Source organism: Miscanthus floridulus, chromosome 10 (assembly GCF_019320115.1).
Source record: "Miscanthus floridulus cultivar M001 chromosome 10, ASM1932011v1, whole genome shotgun sequence".
Taxonomy (NCBI): Eukaryota; Viridiplantae; Streptophyta; class Magnoliopsida; order Poales; family Poaceae; genus Miscanthus; species Miscanthus floridulus.
The window spans coordinates 98,159,727-98,186,247 of NC_089589.1; positions in this window are offsets into that span (position 1 = coordinate 98,159,727).

Sequence of the window (26,521 nt, forward strand, 5' to 3'; positions counted from 1 at the left end):
CTACTAATTGACCAAAAATACCCTAAATACATCACTGCCGGTTCGTCACTAATTCATCAAGAAAATACACTAAAATTTCCCTAGCAGTCCACCAAAAGATTTGATAAGTATACTGATTGACTAAAATTTTATAGCAGTCCACCAAAAGAAAATACACTAAAATTTACACGAAAACTGTGACATTTCAAATTTTGAGAAGTATACTGATTGATGAGCTCGTTTATTGCCTACTGATTGACTAAAGCAATACTACTGATTGATTGATGGGTGGCAGAGCCCATGGATTCTCTCCTATTTCTGTCTTAGATCCGCCCCACATCCGCTCAGGAAACAAATACGCCCTAATTAAGGAGTGGGGGAAAAGAAAGAGAGATGAACGGTTAGGGTTGCGGTCAGGCTGCAGACCTGGTGCTGAGAGTGCCGTCCTCTAGCGCCGGACCTGTCGGCGAGCACGAGCTGCCTCCTCCTAGGGTTCGCGCCGCCAGGAAGTCGCTAGGGGAGTTCACGCCATCGGGGAGTTCACTGAGACAGGACGCGGTCATTGGGGGAGTTCGTGCCGCCGGGAAGTCGCAGGGGCTAGGCGAGTCCATGCCGCCGGGGGAAGTCGCGCCGAAGACAGCAGGACGGGATGGTGCCAGCCCATCTTCCTCAGCGTTGGGAAGGGGAAGCGGGAGGGGAAGGAGGCGGGTGACCTTCACTGCCGTTGATCCGGCGGAGGTGAGAGGAAGCGGCACGAAGAGAGCGGTGGCTAGGGCACGGAGACGGTGGCGGCGATGGGAAACACTTGGGCAGCCTGACGGCGTCAAGAGGAAGAAGAGAGCACCCAACACTTCTTCGCCCGAGCGCCCCTGGTTTTATACCCAAGACAATTTATAGGGCCAGTTCCTGATCTAGCCGCCCCTACAAATGTATTTGTAGGGGCGGCTCCTAATATAGCCGCCCCTATAAATATTTTCTATTTTATAAAATTATTAATTCTATATTTTTTATATCACAAAAATACAAAGTAAATGTATATAATATTTTGTATTATTCTATATATGCACAAATATATATAAAAACAATTGTAGTCATAAAAGTTGTAAACATAAGTCAATCTTGTCGTGTGACTACAATTTGAATTTTAAAACTTTGACTATAATTTTAGGACATTAAATGACCTAAAATGAAAATGTTGTCAACATAAAAGTTGTATAACTCATCAACATGTACAACTTTTATTTTGATCATCTTGTCATGTGACTTTGTTTGAATGATTCAAAATTTAAAATTCAAACAATTTCAACTTCAAACAATATTTTGAAAGAGTAAATGATTTCAGCTGAAAAAATCATGAATACCAAAGTTGTAGAACTCATCAATATGTATAACTTTTATTTTGATCATCTTTTCATTTGACTAAATTTGGATAGTTGAAATTTTAAATTTCAATACATGACAACTTCAAACAATATTTTGAAACCTTAAATGATTTCAACAATAACAGTCGTGAACATAAAAGTAGTTGAACTCATCACTATCTACAACTTTTATATTGGTCACTTCTTCATGTGCCAAAGTATTAGTAAACATTGTTCACAAATTCACATATGACTCATAGTTTCATGAACTATACGAGAGACATGTTGATTTGTGAACAATGTTTATTATCACTTTATCAGATGAAAAAATGACCAATATAAAAGTTGTATATCCTGATGAGTTATACAACTTTGGTATTCATCACTTTTTCAGCTGAAATCATTTAATGGTTGAAAATCTCGTTAGAACTTGTCATTTTTTAAATTTAAAAGTTTAAATTGCTCAAACTTTGTCAAATGAAAAGAATGACCAAATCAACATAGGAACTTGATAGGGCATGATTTTAGAAAATTTTAGGAAAAAAAATCATCACATTTGGAGTTAGTACGAGGAAGAAAGACTAGTTACAAATTTTACCTAGAGATTAAAAAGAAAAATCATAACTGTTTATGACGATCAATGATGAACAAGTGTGATTTCACTTTTTAATTTGTGGCTGAAACTTGTAACTAGTTTTTCTTTCTCATACTAACTCCAAATGTGATGGGTTTTTTTCCTAAATTTTTCTAAAATCATGCTCTATCATTTTAGTCTAGTCATCTATCTTTGTCACTAATTTTGAACAATTAAAATTTTGAATTTCAGAAAATGACAGCTTTAAACCAGATTTTCAACCACTAAATGATTTCAGCTATAAAGGTGATGAATATAAAAGCTGTTGAACACATCACTATCTACAACTTTTATTTTGGTCATCTTTTTATTTGACAAATATTGAACAGTTCAAATTTTGAATTTCAGAAAATGACAGCTTCAAACCTGATTTTCAACCACTAAATGATTTCAGCTATAAAGGTGATGAATATAAAAGTTGTTGAACACATCACAATCTACAACTTTTATTTTGGTCATCTTTTTATTTGATAAAATTTGAATAGTTCAAATTTTGAATTTTAGAAAATGACAGCTTCAAACCTGATTTTCAACTACTAAATGATTTCAGCTGTAAAGGTGATGAAAATATAAAAGTTGTTGAATACATCACTATCTCCTACTTTTATTTTGGCCATTTCTTCATTTCATAAAGTGTTAAGTGATTTCATAAAGTTTTAATAGTAATAGAGTGGATGTTGAAATAGATTCATCTGGATGTTGCAAAGGGTAGTCTCTCACACATGCATAAATGTAGTCTCACACACATACATAAATATATAGTCTTACACACATACATAAATATATAGTCTCACACACATGCATAAATAAAGTCTTACAAACACACATTTACACAAACACTCCATGTTCAACAACTAGCTAGTCCGCTGTAACGACTTTCCCCTTGACACCTTTTCATTCCCATGGCAATGTCTTTGGGTAGGTTCTTTTTTATAACACTGATCTTCTTAGGAAAGTCTATGAATAGTGACATCTCATCGTAGTTATTGTAAGCTTTAACATCGTCCATGCCATCAACTCCGATGATGTGCTATTTCCCGGAGGCAACCACATGCTTTGTCTTCTTCTTCGGGGGCAGGTTACTTTATGGGTCAGACATATAGAAAACTTGTGCGACATGTGAAGCGAGCACCCAAGGGTTATCTTAGTAGCCTAGATTCTCGAGGTCTAGGACTCTCAATCCGATCTTGTTCTGTTGGTGTTGTTTGATCTAGCAGCATCGAAACAGGGCCACCATTATATCCCTTCTATAGTCAAGTTCCCATATCTCTTCAATGATGCCAAAGTATTGGATCTTTCGCCCCAATCCATCGAGAGCCTCTATTCGAACACCGCTGTTTTGGTTCACATATTTACTATCCTTTGCCTGGGTATAGTATGTATACCCATTGATGTCATAAGCATTCCAAGATGTCAGTTGTCTCGATGGACCCTTGGCCAACCTACTGATGGTAATAGAGTCTATGGTTTCTCTAGGAGGTATGTTTTGGTCCTTCAACCATGTAGTTAGTCATTGCTTATGTTGTTTCATGACCCAATCATCCGAACGACCATTTCTCTCTGCCATAATGATAGCTAAGTGTTCATCAATGTATGGTTGCATTAGTTGTGTACTCTGCAAGACACTATAATACGCCCGACTCACCACTTTGTAATCATGGTCGACGAACACTTTTCTACCACTAGTGCCCTTCCTAGCCAGCCTACCCTTGTGACGAGAATCAGGTTTACCAATCCCTTTCTGTACTTTTAGGTACTCTTGACAGCACTCGACGACTTCTTTAGTACTGTAACCCTCTATCATGGAGCCCTCTAGGTATGCTCGATTATGCACGTATTTACTTAGAGCTAACATGAACCGCTCGTAGGACCACATTTCATGCAAGTAGCAAGGGCCCAATGCCTGTATCTGATGAACCATGTGAATCATGAGATGTGGCATTATATCAAAAAAAGCAGGAGGTAAACACATCTCTAGTTGGTTTTGTGTCTCCACCACAAATTCATGTAGGTCACTTAGCTCTTACTTATCAATCGTCTTCTGTGAGATCTTCGAAAAGAAGTAGCACATGCGGGTGATGGCCATTTTCAAGAACTCTGGCTTTATAGCCCTGATTGCAATAGGTAGAAACACTATTAGCATCACATGACAATCGTGAGCCTTGTAGTGTGTTATTGACAAGTCCTTCATCGACACTAGCTTCTTCACATTCGTTGAAAACCTAGTCGAAACTTTGCCCCCCCTTAGGAAAGTGCATATAGCTCTCTTCTCATCTAGTGTTAGGTTGAAGCACGCCACGGGCAGAGTGTATTTTCCATTAGCCTTAGGTACCAGATGAAGCTATGGCATCACGTTTAGCTGCACCATGTCTTTCCATGTTTTCAGACCATCCTTTGACTTGCCTGTGTCCATCAAGGTAGCAATGAGACTCTCAAAGTCATTTTTCTACACGTGCATAGCATCAATGGCTTGGGGGACCTCCAAGTCTGGCCAATAAGGCAGATACTAAAATAAGATCGATTGTTTCTTGAAAGGTACGCCTTCGACAAAAGGTGTGCTTCTATCTCTGTTAGTCCCATCCGGATTCTTCTTTCCATAGATGACGCGTATGTTTTTCACCATTCTATACATGTGTTCTCCGTTATGACATCTCTCCAGAGGGGGTTCAATCTCCGGGGTGTCGTCATAAAATCTAAAGAACAATTTGCTATGGTACTTATGACTTGTCTTTAAGAAGCGTCGGTTCCTTAGGTAAACTATCTTCTTGGATGCATCCAGGTACACCCATGTAGTACCATCCAAGCAAACCAAGCACCCCATCTTCCCTTTGATCTGTCCAGACAAAGCAAATAGCGCGGGGTAATAATTGGTAGTAACAAATATTATTGCTCTACATATGAAGTCCTCCTTTCGGAACGCATCGTACTTCGTCTCCCCATGCCTCCATAGCCTCTCCATTTCTTGCATCAAAGGCTTGAGAAACATGTCTATATCAATGCCTGGTTGTTTAGGGCTAGAAATAAGAATAGTGAGGAGAAGGTACTTTCTCTTCTGACACAACCACGTTGGGATGTTGTACATGGTCAAGATCACTGGCCAAGTGCTATGGTTGCTCATCCTCTCATTGAAGGGATTCATTCCATCGGTGCTCAAGCCAAACCGTACATTCTTTGGGTCATCGCTGAATTCTTTGTGCTTCTCATCGAACCATTGCCACTGACTACAATCAGCCGAGTGTGCAATCTTATCATCATCCACCTTGCGCTCATCATCCCACCATGTCATGAGTGCGGCTTCTTTAGGGTTTAGGAAGATACGTCTCAAGCGGACGGTCACTGGCAGGTACAACATTACCAAGGTAGGAATTCTTCTCTGCTTTGCATCATTGCCTAATGGAGTGTCCTCTAGGGGCTGAGATTCTTGTACCACCTTTTTTGTACCCTTCTTATTTCTCTTTTTCCCCATGGAAGCTTCGTCCCCACCGTAAAGGTCATTGTTTTTGTACCGGCTGCCCCACACCGGGGACATTTATCTAGTGACTTGAACGTTTCGCCACGAAAAAGTATACAGTGGTTGGGGCATGCATGGATTTTTTCAACCCCCATTGTCAATGGACCTATGACCTTCTTCGCTTGGTATGTGTTGGCGGGAACTGAGTTTAGTTGTGGCAGCACCCATGAAAGGAGATGCAATAGATCATTGAAACTATAGTCTGACCAGCCGTACTTAGCCTTCAGGATGAGTAGCTCAAGCACAAAACGTAGCAATGTCCAATGTGTTGGACAACCCTTTTCAACACCATACACAGTCTCCTTTGATGCTTTTGTCAACCTTTCCATATTTTCTAGACCTTTTGGGCTATTTAGTAAAATCTCTGATCCAAGGGCTCGAATCATGTCCTCCAAATCATCTTCATCCCCGACATGTGCTCCACCATCATTATTGGCACCACCTTCGTTGTTACCATCCCAACCACTAGCATCACCACCTTGTTCATTGTCAAACTCGTAATCCATTCATGCATCAAGCTCTGCTGAATATTGGGACAGGGATTCTAGGGTTTTGTAGTCGTATTCCTCCTCATCCTCATCGTTAACAATAACTGTTTTACCATGATGAATCCACACTGTGTAGTCCTCAACAAATCCTCGCATAATCAAATGTGATCTGATGATAGTCACATCTGTCCATGCCATACGGTTCTTGCCATCTTTACAGGGACAAATAATTGTATCCTTATTCTCTGTCAATGTCATTGCATGCTAATTTGCTTCATAAGTAGCTCAAGTACCATAGAAGAGAGAGAAAAGAAAAACTCTAATTACTCACTAACCAACCATTAAAACTTCAAAAAAAGTGTAGAATAGCATTTTCTTACCGTCTACAACCTCTCCACCAAAGAATTTGAGATCAAAACCTTCACCCCTTAGTAGAGCAAATTTTGGGAGGTGCCCAAGGCCTCCCCACCTTTCTTTCATGGGTTGGAGTGAGTGACCCGAGGAGGCAGAAGGTGCTGCAGTTTGCTTTATATGTGGGTCATTTGTAGGGGCGGCTGGTGATTGAGCCGTCCCTATAAATCAGAGGTATTTATACTCGGGCATTTGTAGGGGCGGCTCAATCACTAGACGCCCCTACAAATAGCAATACCAGGGGCGGCTGGTGAGTGAGCCGTCCCTACAAATCTGACCCATTTGTAGGGGCGGCTCGTATGACCAGCCGCCCCTGCTGTTCCATTTGTAGGGGCGGCTGGTCTCTGGGCTCCCGAGCACGCCACTATAGGGGCAGCTCCATCACCAGCCGCCCCTACAAAAAATTTGTCCCGTTGCCTGTCACTACACATTTTTATAAGTTATCTTTAGCCAATGAAAGTTCCTAGTACAAAATTACATCTGAAGGCATTGTAAGAGTTTAACCTTTTTTTGATTTACTACAGTTTTGATTTAATACGAGCATCTCAGTACGAAATTACATCCCAATTGCATCAACGTTTGCAAATTGCTTAATCTAACCTAGAACAGAGCAAATCGAGGCCGTACAACGGTAGTAGGAAGCAAGCATATCTGGGTAGCCGCAAGAGAGGGGAAGGTGCAGGAAATGTACAAGCCTCTTCCGGAGCGAGAATCGGGACTGTGTTCACAGGGTGGCGGTGGGGCGGAGATGAAACGACACAGGGCGGGGTGGACTCGGCTGCAGTGGACTGAGCGAGAATCGAGACTGGTTCACAGGAGATGACCCAAGGCAAAGATGGATGGGGAGAGAGAGGTGGAGTTACCTGCAGGGCGCCGCGGCCACCACTGGTCGTCATCGCGGCTCCACATCCACCAATAGGGGCAAAGCATCCGCGCGGTGGTCGACTCTCGGCAGTGGGGACGGCCAACGCCGCTGTGACCGGGAGCGCAATCTTGGTTCAACTCCTTGGGACGACCGCCGCCACTATGACGCAGAGCGTAGTCGCCGCCACAGCCTCCATGTGCTCGGTTGGGGAGCTGAGGGCTGGTGAGGAGGGGTCGGGCCCGGATCTCGCTGGTGACGATGTAGGAGCGGCGCAGCGCGTCGAGGTCCTCCTGCGGACGGATGGCGGACGGCGGCGGCGAATGAACCCTAAAAAGACAAAAATATTCATCTTTTTTTAAAAGCAAATATTCATCTAACTATAGTACTTAAATCATACATCCCAACTATACTACTCAAAACATTATTTTTATAATTGTGCATTTACCGTTTTACCCTTGATTAAAAAAATAACTATGAAAAAAGAATTGTCACTCTTTTATTTGAAGTCCTAATCCTCTCAACTTTGGAGGCGCTGGGAGGCATTACCGCGCATATAGGCCCAGCGACCATAGACACATCCAACACCTCCCTCATTGATGCCTCTCAACGCCTTCCCTCATATGGGCCCACCAATCATTGACACAGCTAACGCTTCCTGACGCCTCCCCAACCATAGTAAAAAAGTTCTAAAAATATACCAAATAGAACATCTCGACATTTTAGCATCTGTCATTTTTCCTCGATATTAGTTCTTCCTCTTCTATGCTATTCCCATTTCTTCTCGTATCCATGAAATGCTTGAACCACATTTGTCAAGGAAGTCTTGGTTTAGGTAACGCATCGACCATCATCGTCTCATCAGGAATTGGTGAGTCATCCCCCCTCCCCCTGGAATTGCCAATCAACCAAATTAGTCATCTGCATCTATTATTGGCATCCTCAATGATTGTAGGTATAAAAAACAAAAGTTCTGTTATCAAATGTGTCGAACACTTTCTTGAGTATATGTATGGTTCCAGTCAGCGACTTGAGCATGCTGCCTCGATAGTTCATGACCAGGGCATTGCTCTCACACTGGCTGCGCCAGCTAACTTGTATAGGAGCATTTTCTACTCTCGGGCGCCTTAGTAATTATCAGAAAAGGTGAAAATACATTTGTGGTGGGCACACGCTATACACACCATATCGTCCAACAGATAGATATATTAGGGTGTCTACATACATACACAACCATAGACAGCAAACCGCATCGACACAACGCCACGTGCGCATGCCTTTCTTCATGCAACTAAGACTGATAGAGTAGCGAAGAACACGACGCTCTGGCGCCGCAATGATCAACACTAGATCACGATGACCCAGATGGATGCCTATGCCTACAGCAGCCCTTGCACCGCATGCGAGGCAACGTGGACCACACACTTGCTGGCTTGTGCGTGACCTTGCATCACGAAGTCCTTGCAGCATAAAGCTTTAGTAGCAATACGCCGCTGATGCAGCGCATCTCCAGCTGTGCAGCCCTCTTCTCCATTGTTGGAAAGTAGCGTTTTCCAAGCAGGTGATACAGAGATAACCTTCGCCCGGTCGGATGCCCTAGGTGAAGGTTAAAAAAGTGGTAGGTGGGTCCAAGCACAATTAGGGTTCTATAAATGCATTCACCAACCCCCCCTCTTTACAACATTTGTGCCCCCATTTATAGGGCGCTGTATGCTACCATGACTCATTACAATTTTGCCACCTAACAGCTGTAGTACATCCCGAGAATATCCTAATGCTAGTACATGCCATCGGGGGCAGTTTGGCATCCTCTAATGAACCACCTCTGCTAGGCGGGCCGTTGTGGTAGGCCTGCCAATAGCCCATAGCCCATAGCCCACCACTGCCGATTCTAGGGGTCTCTCGGGGTGCTGGAGTCTCTGCCCCGAGGCACCTCCGTCTAGCCTAAGCCATGCTCCTTAGGCCTCCGCCTCACGTAGCCATCAGGGCAGAAGCCTTCACATAACTTTCATACACATCACACGAAAAACCGGTTCACTTGTTAGCCTCCGCTGTCTCTAGACTCTATGGCCTCCGCGGCTCATGGTCATTCCCCAACAGTTCCCCCCTTTTGAGGGCATGGTCTGATGCTAGCGGTCCTTGTCCTCAACATGTGGTATACTTTTGAGGCGTGGAGGCCCTTTGCTGACGCGGAGTCTGTTCCCTCTTCCCCCCTAGGCCGCTTGGGTCTGACCATTGGCCTCATGATGTGGCGTATTTTGATTGGATGTGGTGGCTCTAGAACCGATGCGCGTGAACGGACTCGACCATTGGCACCTGGAAGGCGAAGCGTCCATTCACCGCCTATATAAGTGGGGGGGGGGGGGGTTGGCGGGGGCTCCCCCGTCTCTTGTCTAAGCAGTTGCTTTCGCATATTTTTGTTTCCAAGTCCTCTTTAGTTTTCTTTAGCCTTCAGTTTTTGTTCCTAGCCTCCGCTTGGCTTTAACCCTTGCCCAGTATTTTGGCGGTGGCTTCTCCTATCAACTCTCCTCCCCACTGGGCTACTTTCTTTGGTCCTTACCGCCATCTTCTTGGCGTTCGGGCGAGTGGGTGGTTTGCGCGGTTCGAGGAGTGCATGATTGCTAGTGCGGAGGCGTAGGAGCTTGTGGAAGATCTCGCTAGCGTCAAAGCCTCTGTTGGTGATCTAATCGGAGCTGATGAGGAGGGTCTGATGGCTGGGAAGACATGGGATTTTGGGCCTTCATTGTTGACCAAGAAGATGATCGCCAAGCTTGAGAAGGAAGGGATGTTCGTCACAAGCCGAGCTAAGCCTCCGCAGGGGGTGAGACTGTGCCTTCGCCTGGTAAGGACTACGCCATTGTTTTCAAGGATTACTTTTCATGTGGCCTTCATCTATCTTCCATCAAGTTCCTTCACCAAGTGCTTGAGGAGTTTGACCTTCAGATTCATCATTTGACCCCTAATGGCTTCCTCACTCTGAGTAAATTTTGTTGGTCCTATGAGTTCTATGGCGCTACGCCTAATTTGGATACTTTTTGTGCATACTATGAACTTCAGCGTTAGCCGAAGAAGGTGGGTGAAGATGAGCTCATAGCTCAATATGGCAGCTACGCTTTTATGATGAAGAGGCAATAGGGGGAATTCCAATTGGAGATCTCATGGTGCCAGAAGAACAAGTGGTATAAAGACTGGATGAAACACTAGTTTTATGTCTAGACCTTCGGCGTCACCATTACACACGAGGATGGGAAGAAGAGTACCCGCTTCCTGCTAGCCTCCATAATGACGGAGATGAAGCCTCTGTTGAAGGTCAATCCTATTGAGGAGATGACTCCTCAGAGGGAGGCCTGTGACAAGGCCTTCACCTTGGCTTATCAGTACTCGGGGGCCATGACCTTATTGAGGAGATGGTTGCTTCGAACTGTTGGTCGCTTGGGAAATCGAGGCCTTCATTCAAGATTGAGATGGTGAATATTCCTGTTTACGACCTGGCTGAGGTGGTTCCTTTCCCCCGATTTGGGATTGAGATGCCAGAGGGTGAGGGTCTGGAAGACTTTGTGTCTTCTATGGAGGAAGGTGCATGGGAGATCGTCGATGACATCTCCGACATAGAATTTTTCACGCGGCGAGCCGTTGGAGGCACGACGCCTCGTTTGAATTAGGTTTTTGAAGAGTTGGGTATCCATCATGAGGAGCATAAGGTTCCTTCGAAGGTGCTGAAATCTATCAAAGACAAGGCAAAGAAGGTTGCTACTAAAAATGCTACTGCGGTGGCAGAGTCGAAGAAGAGGAAGGGGGCTGGCGGGCCTAAAACCGTCAACAAGAAACAAAAAGCCATCACCCCATCTGGTGTTGCCTCAGCCGCTGCCTCAACCACTACCTTCACTATTGATGATGAAGAGGTTGCAGAAAATGTAGGCAAAGGTCTTGCCTCTAAGGGCGCTGGGATGGAGGGGGAGCACTCTGCCGTCTCTTTGGATTTAGGCGGTGACATGTTGGTTGAGGTCGCTCTCCGAGGGATGGGAGGAGGGAGTACTGCTAAGCCTTCCACTGTGGTGCCCATGCCTGGCGTTTTGGGTGATGACTCGTTCGACTCCGAAGGTGAAGGCCTTGGTGCTAGAGACACCTCCCCTGTTGGAGACACGGGGGCTGGTGTTGCGAGCCTACGCCGTCCAGCAGCCACCTAGGGCACCAAGGTGTCTCAAGACAAGGCGGAGGTGCAATCTTCTCCTAGGCCTTTTCAGAGTGTGGCCTTCCGGGCTTTTGCGTAGCAGACCACGGAGGCCGGTACTTCAAATGTTGTTCGGAGTCCTCTGCACCTGGGTAAGTTATCTATCGACTTCAGTTTGCTTGGTTGCTTCATACCTTAAATTTTTAGACTTATTTTGGTTTGGTTTTCTCCAGTGGATCTGACGAAGGCCCTTGTAGGCAACACGGATCCTAATGATCCTGTGGGCGTGAAAGTTGCACGAATTGTTTTGGGCGCTACTTCGAGGCGTCTGCTTGTTGGCGAGACCCCTCGTCCCTCTGGTTTGGGCATGGCTCTTGGCACAAGTTTGTTTCTTTTTGTTTCTCCTTTGTACTAAGTTTTGTGTACCTTACTTTGCACTTTGCTAATGACTTTGTGTGCTATTTCAGGGGCCTCTAACAACACTATAAGTGGGTGGGTGGATGCCCTTGAAGTTGTTTCTAGACATAGGAGGTTGTGTTTTAATTTATTAGGTCGCCTTTGCCATAAATTGAGGAGTGTTGATTACTTCAAACTGCTGTGTATGAATTTGGAATAGCAGTGCGTGGTGCATCTAGCTATATTCTTCCCTTCCCTTTGCCATATTTTTTTGTGTGACTGACCTTCATTTTGATAGAGTCATCATATGGCAGAGGCTCTTGAGGAGCGTAGCACTGAAGAAGTTGTTGATTGCAACCTGGCTATTGAGGCCTTGAAGAAGAAGATTGACACGCTGGAGGCCGAAAAGGCTTGGCTTGCGGGGGAAGTTGGCAGCCTTAATGCCACTCATGTTGACTTGGAGAATCTTGGCAAGAAGATTCAATCCTTGAACAAGCAAGTGGAGGATGCAAAGGCTACCAAGCAGTTGGCTTCTAAACGCTCCCTGAAGGCTGTGGAGACGGCCGACAACCTTCACAAGGAGGTTGACGCTGAGAGGGAGTCAAGCGTGGTGCTGAAGGCACAGGTGAATCTTTTGACCCCGCGCCTGGAAGACACCAAGGAACTCGGGGTGGCTGCCGCTGAGCTTTATGTGGGCACCCTGGAGCAATTCAGGGGCTCCACATCTGCGTTGCCTACCGATCCTTTGGCATTCAACATCTTTTCTTGGATGAAGGCCAACTTTGTGAAGCTGCCTGATTTCATTGGCAGTGCTGTCGACTTCAGAGCACTAGCCTCCGCCACCAACTTCTCAAATATCCTAGTGCAGGATGGGTGTTTGCACATCAATGGCGTGCAGGAGAGGGACCTTGAGGTCCCAGGTGTAACAACCCAAAAATCCACACACCAAAAATCTCAACTACAAAATTTTTTGTCAAAACCCTATGTGATGTTGAGTGACATATGTAGAAGCCAAACCCTAGTTCTAGATTAGATGTGACCCAACTAGGTTAAGATCATAAGCATAGCTTGGTTTTATGCCACATGAGTAATTAAATTCCTAAATAAATAAATCATGCATGCATCCTTAAATTCCACTTGTGATTTGGATTCTTTTGCCTTATGTGATGTTTAACTAACTTACTTAATATTTATGATAAACCCTAATATATGGGATGCATTTTGACCACCAATTGAAGCACCTTGTGGGACCCACTACATAACTCGTAGCTCAAGTTTAAACTCTAACTAAATTTGAATCGAAGCAAAAGAAATAAAAGAGAAAGGAAAAGGAGGGAGGCAGTAGCTCAGCCCAGCCTACCTCGACCGGCCCAGTTAGCCCAGCCAAGCCTCGCCTGCCCTTTCACGCGCGCAGCCACTGACAAACTGGACCCGCCCGTCAGCCGTCACGCACCGCACGCCGCCGCATCAGGACAAGATGACAAACCAGACCCCACGCGTCAGCCACCCCAGCGACAGGATCATCTTCCTCCCCACGCCAACCTCTTCCTCGACCGGGGGTCGACCAGTGTGGCATTTGCGGGGGGTCATGCAAGAAGCATGACCCTGTTTCCCCTTGCACCGCGCCTACGCTACTGCACGCGGGCCGTCGGATGCGCCGCACGTATCACCACCGCCCGATCACCGTCAGCCATTGGAGCCCTTGGAGCTCGGCTATAAAAGCCAACACCCGTGAGCCCTAACCCTCAGCCCGTTCGCTGCCGCCACTGGTGGCACAGCACCACACTGCGTCAAGCCGAGAGAGAGGGAAGAGGAAGAAGCAAGGAGGAGGAAGGAAGCCGCTGCGGAACCGGACCTCGACGGAGCCAGGAGTGCCACCTCGATCGGCTGTAGCGACGTAGCTACTCGGCATGGCACTGCATTGCCTCATCACGGCCTTGCCTCGCCACTGCACTGCCATCCTACCACCATGAGCCCTACGGTGTGCCACGTCGTTCACCGCTCGCCGCACTAGCCGTACTCGCCATGAACGCCACTGCGTTCCCGCACCTGGGGGGATGCAGAGGCGGAGCTTTCCCGCTCCTGGACATGCTGCACACGCACCACACGCGCACCAGCCCAAGGCCTGACCTCATCGACCCCTAGTAGCTCGGGAACACCGGCATGACCACACCTAGCCTCTCGGACGCCATGAATGGACCACGTCGGAGCATGAGCTCTTGCTCCGGCTTAGCCAACTGGTAGCATAGAAGGACCACCACGACCCTCTTGTTGAGCCAAATGGAACGCAAAGCAAAGGGAAGAAAGGGGGCGACGCCCAGCCCTCTGCTCGGGAATGCCAGCGCCGAGCGCTCTGCTTATGCCATGCAAACGCATCGCACGCACGTATGTGCTCACCATGGCTAGAGCACAACCATGGCGAGACCACTGCGTCTTCTATGTCGCGGTAAAGGCGATGTTGACACCCTGACTGGCTTTGCCATGATGAGAGACAAACCGCGCCCATCTTAGCCGAGGAAGAAGCCCACCAGAGCCCTACGTTGCCGCACCGCACCTCGTCGAGCGCCACTGCCTCTATTTTGCCCCCACCACCATGGCCGCAGCCACTAGGAGCACCAGGCGCTCCTTCAACACACCCACCATGGCCCTAGAAGCACCATGGAGCTCACACGCTCCTCCAACTAGACTCTCGCTACCACTACAGCCCTATCCATGCACACCGATGAACCCACGCCGCCGTTCACCGCGGCCAGCCAACTGGAGCCACCCGACCACCACGTTAACTTCACCGGGACACCCGCTATGGCATGTCCAAGCTTTTGCCCACCTTAATTGCACACCGCGCCACTGGAGGGGCTCGCCGATGAGCTCACCACCGGTGGGAGCATGACGGGGAAGAAGATTGGGATTTTTCCCTCACCGGCCACACGTCCGTGCACTTGGTGCACATGAAATCGAACACTGGGAAGGAGTAAGTGGACCAAGTCCTTCATAGACTAGCTCTGCGGTCTATGGAACAATGCAGGCGGGTTCACCATGAACCGCGCCTCACCTGTGAGACACCGTTTGACCCCGGACCCACCTGTCAGCCACGGCTTAGCTCGGATGGCACCATACTAAAGTCATGCCGATGATGAGACCATGCCAGCATCGGGGACTTCGGCAATCTCTCCGACCACGACGGCAACCACTCCGACCACCTCAGCAAGCTTTCCGACCACCCCTGCGACCATTCCGACCACCTAGGCAACCTCTCCGACCACCGAGGCGATCTTGCCGACCACTTCAGCGATCTCACCGACCACCTCGGCGACATCTCCGACCACCACGGCAACCTTTCCGACCACTTTGGCGACCTCTCCGACCACCACACCAGCTGTATCCCTACATGACACGTGAACCAGTCACAGTGTGACACGTGTTAGCCCTGGATTAACCAGCCTTAATTTAATCTTCTGAAATACATAACTAATTCATATGACCTCAGAAAAATACAAGACCAGGACCAAAATTCATCTAAAATCAAGCTCGCAATGAACCCATGTTTGAGTGTATTTGGCTCTTTTGAATTTTCATTGCTTCTTTGAGCTATTCTATAGACGTCGCTAATGTGACTACAATGCGATCATTTGCAGACTTAGAGGAGAACCAGACGGACGAGGACCAAGAGTACCATGAGGAGTACGGAGACGACTGCACTGAAGGTGCCACATCCCACCCAACCTCGTAGCACCTATTACGCATGGCTCATATAGAACTGCTATTGCTTTACTTTGTTGTTATGATCACACTATGATAGGACTTGCATGATAGTATGCTTTCTTGATGGCCTTTACCTTGACGCAACCTTACCCCTGCTCACCCTGCTATTAGGCTAGTCACCCGCTTGCTGCTATATTTCATTACTTATTACTTCTACTACGCTTGTACTACATTGACGCGTGGTGGAAACTAGCGTTATCTAAACTATGGGGAGAGTGCTGCGTGTGTGACTTGGTTGCGTGGAGGGTAAGGGTTGTGTCGACCAAGTTGGAGTATACGATGAGCCTGAGGCAAGTCTTGCCATAAGGTGCTACCTGGGCACCACTAAAATGGATACCTGTGGTGGGTAAATGGTAATTGGAGGTCGCCTTGGGTGTGAACCTCGGAGAGGTGGAGCCCGGGGTAGAGGTGCTGTGGTGGCACGGTAAATGGAAACCCTGATGAAGACATTCCAGCTTGGACATCCCTAAGGACTTACTAGTACTCAGACTCACCGGGAATCATTTACATCCCACTTGCCCTATATGGTGCGGGATGGTCGGACTACTTGGTAGAGCGATGCCACTACTGCTAGGTGAACGTGTGCAAGGAGGTACGGGGCGCGCGGTTTTTCCCCACACCCTTCCGAGACTTCTGGAGGCCTTGTGGACCCGGCTCTTGACATCTGGAGGGCCCTAGCTCTGTCTACGACTCACAGTATCAGCCATCCCAGACTAGACTTGGGATGTTCTAGGGCTGAGAGGTAGGGTGGCATCGTTCTAGGCTAGCAAGCGGCCAGAATCTGCCTAGACAGGGCACCATCGAGGATGGCTATCTTGTGGGTATGTGAAACCTCTGCAGAGTGTTTGGTTGATCGATCGATACATATGCCGACTTGTCGGCTATGGACCTTTCCTGGGTTTCGCTTAAACTAGATAGTGAGATGAGTTCTTCTCTTCTCCCCCCTGGGAGTGAGTGTTCAGACGTAGCCAGGGCTACGGGCCATGAGACAGTGCTGAGAGGGAGTTGGTCCGTCGACTGAGCGATGGTATGGTTGTGATGTGGTGATGATGTGGAGATGGTGGTATATCGATCCTAGGATCAAAACCTGGCTCTGGACGGAAATGGGGTGGAATGGGTGTGGGAATGATGTTAAAACTTGACCAACTATTATTATATACTTGGTATGCTAAGACATAGAAAACCTCAGCCTTATAGGTTCCTTTTGATTACATCCAACTTGCATCCAATTTCCACAAAGCAATGCTCATAGGGTGGGAGTGGCCAGTACAAATCGTACTGATAAATTTTGGCACACAGGTTCTGCTGAGGATTATAGCTCTGAGGAGTTTGACGGATGAGGGGTTTGTTCCTACGCTCAAGTTTGGCGATCTTATCTTCAAGATGTTCTGAATGAATGCTACTTTTGATTCCGCCAATGCGGCGATGTAATAATTTATGTAATTCTGCACTATTTGCACTCTGATATTATTGGTGTATGGATGTGGTATTCAACTGGGATTTGGGTAATATGACCTACAAACGGTCATATTATACTTCGACTCTGTGGATTTCCCTTCGCAGAAATTAGGTCATTTCAGTTGGTATCAGAGCCATACTTGACCCTAGGACGAAACCCTCAGAAATGGACGATAGAATAGGACATGAACAGCCCTTCCTTCGGTTATATACCGACCCTGCATTCACTTTATGCAAGGCTTATCTATTATTGACCTGCTAACACCTGTTCCTTAAAACATGCAGATGGCAACGAACGTCAAATGGCCGCCTCTAGGACCGCTATCTCTGGACCACGCCAAGCTTACCTTCGACCTACATGAGCATGGGGGTTTTGCACAGACCCTCTGCTGAGTTCTCGTCACGTTAGGAGTCACTGACGAGTTTGTCAAGGTCACCTACATCGGGAAGCTAGCTTAGGAAGGAGGAATCGAAGGACTGGTTGTCACCTCAGTCGAGTTCCCAGCAAGCACTACCTTACTTTCTGTCCCAGCTTTCACCAAGATGACTATAGAGGACACAGTCGAGGAGGGATTATGAGCTGTCTCACACAAGGCACTTCGCAGAGTGATGAGGGACCACTACGAGCACTTGAAGACGACAGAGTTCCGTCTACTTCCCTAGGCCATCGACCTCAGCCTTACCCCTAGTGAGCAGAGCTTTGCAACCGGTAGAGTTATCTTTGCCGAGGAGGACAGATGCCTTCGTGTCTCAGCTATCCACCTACTGGAGCAGGACAGGTACGTGACCATGCTGGAGCAGAGGAGATGCCAGGACTAGACCCTTCTGTGGGAGTACTAGGAGCAAGACTTGCAGGGAGCACAGGAGCAAGCTAGTCTACTTGAGACAGTCGCCAAGCTACAGGACAAGCTCAACCATCATGAAGAAGTCCACAGAACCGAGGTCGTAGACTTACAGGACAAAGCTGCCAACCTAGGCAACAGGAACTGCTACCTCGACAGCAAGGTCTTGGAGTTGCAGAGAGAGTTGGATGACAAGAAGGCCAAGTTCAACCATAGAGGAAACAGAGAGAGGTCCAAGGGGATTGATATGCTAAAAATCCAATCTAAGAACAAGACCATGACTTAGGATCTAGAGGAGTTTAGGAAGAAGGCTGTTCGCAACCAGGGTCACCTGATCAAGGCACTCAGGCAGAACGAGTACCTACAGGACAAGTGTGAGAGGACATGACAAGCTTGGTAGAAGTCTGACAGGAAGCGCCTCAGGGAGATGAAGGGAATGTGGGATCAGCTACCCAAGGAGATTCGCATTAAGATGAAGCCTAGGATAGAGGAGTTTGAGTTAGCCCTGACTCGCCTCAACCTAGATGCCTGCCCTACCCTACCTAGAGCCAAGCCTACTGAGGAGCTCGCTGAGGCCTTGAAGAACGTGTCCTGACTTCATAAGTCTGACAAGGAGATCGAGATCGAGAACAGTCGTATCCCAGCTACGGTGTACGAGTTAGAGTAGATGACCCTGCATGGTCATGAGTCATGTCAGTGGCTTCCATAAGTTGTACCCCATGATGTACCCCTTATGAGATGTAGTATGAGACACTATGCATAGTACGATTCTCGCAAGTCTTCTAGTGTAGCTACTGGAGATGCTATGTAATAAAACCCATGTAATGAATGTTTTGGATCTTATTGCATCTTATGGATCTTATTGCTTCTTTGTAATGAGTGTTGGATAGAATAAATGATTTTTAAATCATCAAAATCATGTAACCATACTAAAATATAAGCACTTATGGCACAAACACTAAAATTCCTATGGTCCGTGCTATAGATGCCAAACCGCCGATCTGATCGCCTAATGAACCGTGGACGTGCGCCCACCCCCGAACCAGTCGAACCAAATGGGCGGCGTGGTGGCAACAACCGTGGCCATGGCCGTGGCCATGGCCCTAGATGAGGAGGGATACCCTTCAACCTGGAGAATACCCTGCCACCTAAGGAGAACATTCCACCACCACCACCACCGAACCTGGCAGAAGTGATGGCACAACAAACTCAACTTCTTGCAGCTCTTGTTAACAGAGCAAACCGTCGCCAGGGAGGTCAGCAGAATGACTTCCAAAGGAAGCTAGAAGGATTTTTGAAGCTAAGGCCACCTACCTATGATGGCACTGACCCTGACCCGCTTGTAGCCGATGACTGGCTCAAGGAGATGGAGAAGAAGCTTGACCTCACTACTTTCACCGATGATGAGTGTGTTGGAGCTGCCACACACCAGCTCACAGGTGTAGCACGCGCTTGGTGGGACAGTTTCAATGATTCCCATGAGGACCCTGCCAACATCTCGTGGGATGAGTTTGCCGAAGCATTCATTGAGTATCACATTCCCAAGGGTATCATGGAGGCCAAAGTTGAGGAGTTCCGCAACATCAAGATGGGAAAGGACAGGGTGACTAAGTACACTACTTGTTTCACCAACCTTCTATGCTATGCACCTTCCTATGTTGTGAACTCTGAGAAGGAGAAGTTGTACTATTACTACAAGGGACTTAACCCGCACATCAAGCTGAAGTTTGGCGGTATTGAGAGTAGCACGCTGCGTGCGCTGGTGGATCGCTGCATCTAGATTAAGAAGGACCATGCTAAAGCTGGAGAGGAGTACAGGGAGAGGAAGCGTAAGCCTGAGGAGTCCTTCCATGGCCATGATCGCAAGAGGTTCCACAGAGATGCACCACCTAGGGAACGCTCTCACCACAATAGGGATGACAACCCTGGATCGAGTAGGGGTAGTGGAGGCTACACCACCAAATACTCCTGCCCTGCTCAGGATCGTTATACCTGGGACCGTTATGCTTAGGACCGCAACAATTAGGACCATTTCAACCGTCCCCGCTCAGCGAATGAATGCCCAGCATAGAACCGCTCTACACCAAGCACTAGAAATTGGAAGGCACCCGCGTCAACCCCTACAGGCGGTACGCCTTTCACCTGCTTCGCTTGTGGCCAACTGGGTCACAAAGCCGCTGAGTGCCCTCAAAAATCAGCTGCTTAGAAGTCTCAGTTCAAGGGATCTGCTACCCATGGACATCTCAACCATCTGGACGCCGAGGAAGCACAGGTTGCCCCTGACGTGGTGTATGGTATGTTTTTAGTTAATGGCAATACTGCATCAGTTCTATTTGACTCTGGAGCAACTTGTTCATACATATCATCCAAGTTTGCACGAGAACATAACCTGCCTGTAACCCCACGTGAAAAGCCTATCATTACCAGTTCCCCTTTAGGAGACCTAAAGTTCACCCACATCTATAAGGGAGTGAGTCTTACCATTGAGGGTCTTATCTTTAAAGCCGACCTAACCCTGTTACCTTCCACAATCCTAGATGTCATCTTAGGCATGGATTGGCTAACCATTCACCAAGGTATTATATCATGTTCACCTAGATACGTCCAAGCGACCCACCCATCAGGCCAAGTTATTAGATGTGAACCCCAGTCTGGAAAGTCCACTTCTATCCTATGTTCCCTTAAAGCAAGTTTTGAATCACAAAAAGAGGAGAAGACAGTTCATGATGTGCCTGTGGTCAGAGACTATCCCGTTGTATTCCCTAAAGAATTACTGGGTAGGCCACCAGACCATGATGTGGAGTTCATCATTGATCTTTGTCAGGAACAGGACCCATTGCCAAGAGACCCTATCGCATGTTAGTTGATGAATAGGCCGAACTCAAGAAACAGCTTGATGAGCTCATCTCAAAGGGATATATCAGACCCAGTGCTTCACCCTGGGGATCTCCTGTTCTGTTTGTTAAGAAGAAGGATGGCTCGATGAGAATGTGCATTGATTACCGGAACTTGAACATAGTTACCATCAAGAACAAGTACCCTCTGTCAAGGATTGATGATCTACTTGATCAACTTTGAGGTGCCAAGTATTTCTCCAAGATTGATCTCAAATCTGGCTATCATCAGATGAAGATTCAAGAGAGTGACATCCCGAAGACAACTTTTGTGACTAGGTATGGGCAGTTTGAGTTCACCGTGGTGTCCTTTGGACTCATGAATGCTCCTGCATACTTCATGAACATGATGAATAAGGTTTTCATGAATAAACTGGATAAGTTCGTGGTAGTATTCATTGATGACATCCTTGTCTATTCACCCACCACTGAAGAACATGAACATCATCTGAGAACGGTGCTTGAGAAACTAGCCCAACATCAGCTCTACGCAAAGTTCATCAAATGCAAATTCTAGCTACAAGAAGTTGCCTTCTTAGGCCATGTACTATCAGCTGAAGGTGTCGTAGTTGACCCTGCCAAGATTGAAGCTGTGAAAGAGTGGGATCAACCCCGCAATGTGACAGAAGTCAGAAGTTTCTTGGGATTGGCTGGATATTATCGCCGATTCATTAAGAACTTCTCCAAGATAGCCCGCCCAATGACCAACCTTCTGAAGAAGACCAAGGAGTTTGAATGGACGCCCGAGTGGGAACAAAGCTTCCACAAATTGAAACAGGAGCTTACCACAACTCCTATGCTAGCATTGCCTAATATTAGCAAAGAATTCGTGGTCTATTGTGATGCATCCCGTCAAGGACTTGGTTGTGTACTAATGCAAGATGGAAGAGTGATAGCATATGCATCTCGACAGCTGAAAGAACACGAGAACTGTTACCCTACTCATGATCTTGAGTTAGCAGCAGTTGTGCATGCCTTGAAGATCTAGAGACACTACTTGATAGGCAACAAGTGTGATATCTATACGGATCACAAGAGCTTGAAGTATTTTTCACTCAGGAAGATCTAAATATGAGGCAACGCCGATGGCTAGAGTTGATCAAGGACTATGACCTAGAAATTCACTATCATCTGGGAAAAGCTAATGTAGTCGTAGATGCCCACAGCCGCAAGAGTTACTGTCACACCTTGATCACTGAATCTGTACCACCTGAGCTCAAGGAAGAGATTGATGATTTCCAACTAGAGATACTACCGCATGGCTTGTTGGATGAGCTCTGCATACAGTATGATCTCACAGATCGTATCCGTCAAGCTTAGAAAAGTTGTGAAGAGATCGAATATCTCCATGGTCTAATGAAGCTAGGCTACAAGACCAACCACCAAGAAGATGAACAAGGAACCATCTGGTTCAAGGACAGAATTTGTGTCCCTTCCGATCTAGCACTACGAGAGGAAATTCTGTCTGAAGCACATAATTCTAAGTACTGTATTCACCCTAGAAATTCAAATATATATGAAGACTTGAAGAAACACTTTTGGTGGAAAGGCATGAAGACAGACATTGCAGGACATGTGGCACGATGTGATACCTATAATAGAGTCAAGGCTGAACATCAAAGGCCTGCAGGATTGCTAAAGCCTCTCGACGTTCCCGAGTGGAAATGGGAGAGCATATCCATGGATTTCATAGTTGGATTGCCCCAATCACAGAAAGGCAATGATTCCATCTGGGTGATTGTTGATCGTTTGACTAAGATTGCTCACTTTGTACCAGTTAAGACCAAAACCGATGCTAAAAAATTGGTAGATCTATATGTTGAGCATATTCTCAGGCTGCATGGAGCTCCCTCTAGCATTGTATCTGATCGTGGTCCTCAGTTTGTGTCCCGATTCTGGGAAGCTCTGCATAAGTCCATTGGAACCAAACTTGATTTCAGTACCGCTTATCACCCACAGATAGATGGATAGACTGAAGGAGTAAATCAGATTTTAGAAGACATGCTTCGCGCTAGTGTACTGAATTATGGCTCTGATTGGGAGAAATGCCTACCCTATGCAGAGTTCTCTTACAGCAATAGCTATCAAGCCAGTATCAAGATGTCGCCATTTGAAGCTCTGTATGGTAGACCTTGTAAGACACCTTTGATGTGGTCCCAACTGGGAGAAAGATCGTTCTTTGATTCCGCTAAGATCCAAGATGCCGTAGAAGGAGTTGCTCAAGTAAAGGAGAATTTGAGGATTGCTCAAAGTCGATACAAGAGCTATGCTGACAAACGAAGAAGAGAACTTGAGTTCAATGTGGGAGACTTCATCTATCTTAAGGTATCCCCGCTATGTGGAACTGTTAGATTCCATGTGAAAGGAAAGCTTGCCCCTAGATTTGTTGGCCCATACAAGATTTGCAAGAGGATTGGAAAGCTCGCCTACAAACTTGAGCTACCTGAGGAATTGGCGGGTGTACATCCCGTATTCCATGTCTCACAGCTACGCAAGTGTTTGAGAGTGCCCGATGAAGTAGTTCCAACTGATACACTTGACATTCAAGATACACTTGAGTATAAAGAACATCCTATCAGAATTCTGGGCAAAGATACCAAAGAGACCCGAAGCAAAACTATTCCTATGTGCAAGATCCAATGGAGCAATCACAGAGAGAGAGAAGCAACATGGGAGAAAGAGTCTGACCTCCGGCTACACTGTCCTTACCTCTTCGAAGAGTACATTACGCTTTAATCTTGGGGACAAGATTCTGTTAAGGGGGTAGGACTGTAACAACCCAAAAATCCACACACCAAAAATCTCAACTACAAATTTTTTTTGTCGAAACCCTATGTGATGTTGAGTGACATATGTAGAAGCCAAACCCTAGTTCTAGATTAGATGTGACCCAACTAGGTTAAGATCATAAGCATAGCTTGGTTTTATGCCACATGAGTAATTAAATTCCTAAATAAATAAATCATGCATGCATCCTTAAATTCCACTTGTGATTTGGATTCTTTTGCCTTATGTGATGTTTAACTAACTTACTTAATATTTATGATAAACCCTAATATATGGGATGCATTTTGACCACCAATTGAAACACCTTGTGGGACCCACTACATAACTCGTAGCACAAGTTTAAACTCTAACTAAATTTGAATCGAAGCAAAAGAAATAAAAGAGAAAGGAAAAGGAGGGAGGCAGCAGCTCAGCCCAGCCTGCCTCAACCGGCCCAGTTAGCCTAGCCAAGCCTCGCCTGCCCTTTCACATGCATAGCTGCTAACAAATCGGGCCCACCCGTCAGCTGTCACGCACCGCACGCCGCCGCATCAGGACAAGCTGACAAACCGGACCCGACGCGTCAGCCACCCCAGCGACAGGATCATCTTCCTCCCCATGCCAACCTCTTCCTCGACCGAGGGCCGACCAGTGTGGTAGGTGCGGGCTAGGGGGTCACGCAAGAAGCATGACCCTGTTTCCCCTTGTGCTGCGCCTACGCTACCGCACGCAGGCCATCGAATGCGCCGCACGTATCACCACCGCCCGATCACCGTCCGCCATTGGAGCCCTTGGAGCTTGGCTATAAAAGCCAACGCCCACAAGCCCTAACCCTCAGCCCGTTCGCCGCCGCCGTTGGTGGCACAGCACCACACCATGTCAAGCTGAGAGAGAGGGAAGAGGAAGAAGCAAGGAGGAGGAAGGAAGCCGCTGCGGAACCGAACCTCGACGGAGCCAGGAGCGCCACCCCGATCGGCTGCAGCGACGTAGCTGCTCGGCATGGCACTGCATCGCCTCATCACGGCCTCACCTGACCACTGCACCGCCATCCTACCACCACGAGCCCTACGGTGAGCCACGTCGTTCGCCACTCGGCACGCTAGCCGTACTCGCCATGAACGCCACCGTGTTCCTGCACTTGGGGGGAGCAGAGGTGGAGCTTTCCTGCTCCTGGGCATGCTGCACATGCACCACAAGTGCACTAGCCCAAGGCCTAACCTCACCAACCTCTAGTAGCTCAGGAACACCGACACGACCACACCTAGCCTCTCAGACGCCATGAATGGACCATGTCGGAGCATGAGCTCTTGCTCCGGCTTAGCCAACTGGTAGCATAGAAGGACCACCATGACCCTCTTGTTGAGCCAAATGGAAACGCAAAGCAAAGGGAAGAAAGGGGGTGACGCCGAGCCCTCTGCTCGGGAATGCCAACGCCGAGTGCTCTGCTTATGCCAAGCAAACGCATCACACGCACGCACGTGCTCACCATGGCAGAGCATAACCATGGCGAGACCACCGTGTCTTCTACGTCGTGGTAAAGGTGATGTTGACACCCTAACTGGCTTTGCCATGACGACAGACACACCGCGTCCATCTTAGTTGAGGAAGAAGCCCACCGGAGCCCTGCGTTGCCGCACCGTACCTCGTTGGAGCGCCACCGCCTCTATTTTGCCCCCACCACCATGGCCGTAGCCACTGGGAGCACCAGGAGCTCCTTCAACACACCCACCATGGCCCTAGAAGCACCGTGGAGCTCACACGCTCCTCCAACTGGACTCTCGCTACCACTACAGCCCTGTCCATGCACACCGACGAACCCACGCCGCCGTTCACCGCGGCCAGCCAACTGGAGCCACCCGACCACCACGTTAACTTCACCGGGACACCCGCTATGGCATGTCCAAGCTTTTGCCCACCTTAATTGCACACCACGCCGCTGGAGGGGCTCGCCGATGAGCTCACCACCGGTGGGAGCATGACGGGGAAGAAGATTGGGATTTTTCCCTCGCCGGCCACACGTCCGTGCACTTGGTGCACATGAAATCGAACACTAGGAAGGAGTAAGTGGACCAAGTCCTTCATAGACCAGCTCTACGGTCTATGGACCAACGCAGGCGGGTTCACCATGAACCACGCCTCACCTGTGATACACCGTTTGACCCCGGACCCACCTGTCAGCCGCAGTTTAGCTCGGATGGCGCCATACTGAAGTCATGCCGATGATGAGACCATGCTAGCATCGGGGACTTCGGCAATCTCTCCGACCACAACGGCGACCACTCCGACCACCTCAGCAAGCTTTTCGACCACCCCCGCGACCATTCTGACCACCTAGGCAACCTCTCCGACCACCGAGGCGATCTCGCTGACCACTTCAGCGATCTCACCGACCACCTCGGCGACATCTCCGACCACCACGGCAACCTTTCCGACCACTTCGGCGACCTCTCTGACCACCACACCAGCTGTATCCCTACATGACACGTGAACCAGTCACAGCGTGACACGTGTTAGCCCTAGATTAATCAGCCTTAATTTAATCTTCAGAAATACATAACTAATTCATACGACCTCAGAAAAATACAAGACTAGGACCAAAATTCATCTAAAATCAAGCTCACAATGAACCCATGTTTGAGTGTATTTGGCTCTTTTGAATTTTCATTACTTCTTTGAGCTATTCTATAGACATCGCTAATGCGACTACAATGCGATAATTTGCAGACTCGGAGGAGAACCAGACGGACAAGGACCGAGAGTACCATGAGGAGTACGGAGACGACTGCACTGAAGGTGCCACATCCCACCCAACCTCATAGCACCTATTATGCATGGCTCATATAGAACTGCTATTGCTTTTCTTTATTGTTATGATCACACTATGATAGGACTTGCATGGTAGTATGCTTTCTTGACAGCCTTTACCTTGACGCAACCTTACCCCTACTCACCCTGCTGTTAGGCTAGTCACCCGCTTACTGCTATA